Raw genomic sequence first — 3,287 nt, forward strand, 5'->3', positions numbered from 1 at the left:
AAATTAAGAAATATTTTTTAAAAGTCATTTGAGCCCTAGCTGGTTTGGCTCAGTGGATAGAACGTCGGACTGTGGACTGAAGGGTCCCAGGTTCGATTCCAGTCAAGGGCACATGCCTGGGTTAAAGGCTCTATCCCAGGTTGGGGGTGTGCAGGAGGCAGCCAGTCAGTGATTCTCTCTCATCATTGATGTTTCTATTTCTCTCCCTCTCCCTTTCTGAAATCAATAAAAAAATATATATTTTTTAAAAAGTCATTTGATTTGCTTTGGCTTACGGAACAGTAGCTAATGTGACATAAGCAGAAACCTGAAAGCATTTGAGCTTTTTTTGGGGGGAAAAAAAGAACGATGTGGTAAAGAATCAAGGTGTTGGGCCTGGCAGATTAACAAATAAGTCACACCTTTAAATGCGGCTTTACATTAATATTGCCCAGCTTTATGGCTCCAGTGTAATCCGTGTGCTAATGGAGGCTCTGTGTAAATTGTTGGATAGTGCCATGATACCCTCATTTTAAAAACGTGCTTGAGATAAATACTGATTGTGTAGTCCAGTGGTTGGGAAACTGTGGCTCACAAGCCACATGTGGCTCTTTGGCCCCTAGAGTGTGGCTCTTCCACAAAATACCACGTGCGGGCGCACACATACAGTGCGATTGAAACTTCGTGGCCCATGCGCAGAAGTCAGTTTTCGGCCTCGGCGAGTCTATTTTGAAGAAGTGGCGTTAGAAGAAGTGGGGGGTGTTGATCGGTGGGGCGATGGGAGACCCGGCGCAGGGGAGGTACACTGTTTTGAGGTACGTTCGCTGAGGGTGACCCCTTCCAACTCTCCCATCCATACTCCTCTATCTGAAACAAGTATACAAGACGAGTGTGGATGGGAGAGTTGGAAGGGGTCAACCTCAGCGAACATACCTCAATCAGATTGGGGACGTTTTTAGCAAAGGCCAGCTTAGGAGTACCCTAATTAAGTTAATAACGATGTACCTACCTATATAGTTTAACACATTTGGCTCTCAAAAGAAATTTTAATCTTTGTACTGTTGATTTTGGCTCTGTTGGCTAATGAGTTTGCCGACCACTGGTGTCGTCTATTATTCTGGGCATTTTAATTCATCATGACTTTGAGGGTGGATTGCTCCTGCACTTGCAGCCTGTCTTGGGAATGGCTTTAGCACGTGGAGGAGGGCCCTTGGCTCTGTGGCCTTGATCTCTGCCCTGCCCTTGCCTGTTGGCCTTATGCTCACTTGTGTCCTCCACGCTGGTCCTTTCCTGAATTACTTCTGCCTTTTTTTCTCATAACTATGAACATGGCATCATCCACATGTGTAATTTGCTCGTGCTACTACTTCTAATGGCCACATATTTTTAAACAGCTTTATTGAGATATATTTTATTTGCCGTAAATTCTATGATTTAAAAATGTACAATAAAGTGTCTTTTTATGAAATTTACACAATTATGCCGTAAATACTATGATTTAAAAATGTACAATAAAGTGTCTTTTTATGAAATTTACACAATTATGCAACCAGAACCACAATCTAGGTTTAGAACATATCCATCACTTCCCCCCTGCATTTTTTTGTGCCCACTTAATAGTTAATCCTCATTCCCACCATTAATGTGCATTCTGTCTCTATAAATTTGCCTTTTGTGGATATCTATCTATATATCTATATAAAAAGAGGTAATATGCAAATTAGGGCGGGACTGCATAACGGGTCACGACCAGACAGGAGGAGGTTGTGCTTGCAGGTGAGGCCTGGAGCAGAGACCAAGATAGAGGAAGGGAGGCCTGCCCGAGCCAGTGCGGCAGCTCAGGCGGCCCCTGAGTGGACACAGGGGGACCGGGGGTTACTGCAAGTCAGGCGTGGGTCCCGGCCCCGCGTGGTGCCTGTCCAGCCTCACTCCTACTGTGGCGGCGCTGCATGAGTAGGGTGCCAGTCCCGGCCCCCCGCGGAGTGCCTCCTTGCACGGCGGGAGGCGGGGCGGCACCTCGTGCAATTTCAATTGCATGCTGGGCCTCTAGTTTCATATAAATGGACTTTCTTTTTTGACAAAAAGAAATTCCGAAGCAGTAGAGAACTCACTTTTTAAATTCTGAAGGTACACTCTTATTGTGGTTCATGTATAATAGGATGCTATAGGATCAAACACCCCAATACTTTCATTATTTGATGGATAGCAGACTTTTTGTTTTTTTAAACCAGTGTCTCTGATTTGAAGTTACCTTAATAGATTGAGATCATGTTGAAAACTACTGAGCCAGCATGCCTTTTGAAAAATAAGGAAGAACTATTGTTTACTATTATTGGAACAAGCATTCAAAAAAAAAGAATAACCAAGAGTATATTGATTATTTCACATTTGAAAAATGCAGAGCATTAATATAATATTATGCTTCTTAAATATTAACCCTAGCCTTGATTGTAAATAGCAAGTTATAAAATTGCCTGGAAGATTTATAATAGAGTATATAAATATTCATATTATTTGCATTTCATGCTTTGTCAAAGATAATGAATTTTCATGATATCTCAGACAATAATGAATTAATACTAATATTTAGACAAAAAACGTAAATTAATAGTGTTAGAGAAACAGGTATTTATACTTCATACTATGTTCAGGTTTGACTTCCAAGTGATTTAGTAATGAAATACTGGCAACTCACTGACGTGAGGCTTATAGAATTTTTTGTCTTTGGTATAGTGGGGATATCAGTTTATTGCTTTGATAATCTAGCTCAGAAGCCTATGAATAACATCATAAGTAAGGGTTCATTCAGTAACCATGAAATAAGTACAGTTAAGCCTTAACAGTGGTCAGCAAACTCATTAGTCAACAGAGCCAAATATCAACAGTACGATTGAAATTTCTCTTGAGAGCCAAATTTTTTAAACTTAAACTATATAGGTAGGTACATTGTTAGTAACTTAATTAGGGGACTCCTAAGGCTTAGGAAGAGCCACAGTCAAGGGGCCAAAGAGCCACTTGTGGCTCACGAGCTGCAGTTTGCTGACCACGGGTCTAGGAGATACTATACATGTGACAAAGTCATTGTACATTTGCATGTGTGGTTCTGATGTGTAAATTGAGTGTCCATGTTAGAAAAAAGAATCATTTGTAAAACTGGGTTTGACTGTTATGCTGGTTATAGACTTTGAAACTTTCCTGATCTGCTTCTCAGCAATTAAATTGGAAAGCTCCCCCAGCTTCACCTTGTTTACTTACTAATCGCATACAGTGCTCAGCTGGGCTTGTAAGGGAAGCGTATTCGTGGGCCT

At 41.3% G+C, this 3,287-nt stretch overlaps 1 protein-coding gene across 2 annotated transcripts in view; it reads left to right on the forward strand.

The window, feature by feature from the left end:
- The window catches only part of FOCAD (focadhesin), a 280,601-nt gene that overhangs the window by 89,035 nt on the left and 188,279 nt on the right, over positions 1 to 3,287 (forward strand). The gene's annotated exons all lie outside the window — the stretch shown is intronic.

Source organism: Myotis davidii, unplaced genomic scaffold (genome assembly GCF_000327345.1).
Source record: "Myotis davidii unplaced genomic scaffold, ASM32734v1 scaffold197, whole genome shotgun sequence".
NCBI classification, from domain to species: Eukaryota; Metazoa; Chordata; class Mammalia; order Chiroptera; family Vespertilionidae; genus Myotis; species Myotis davidii.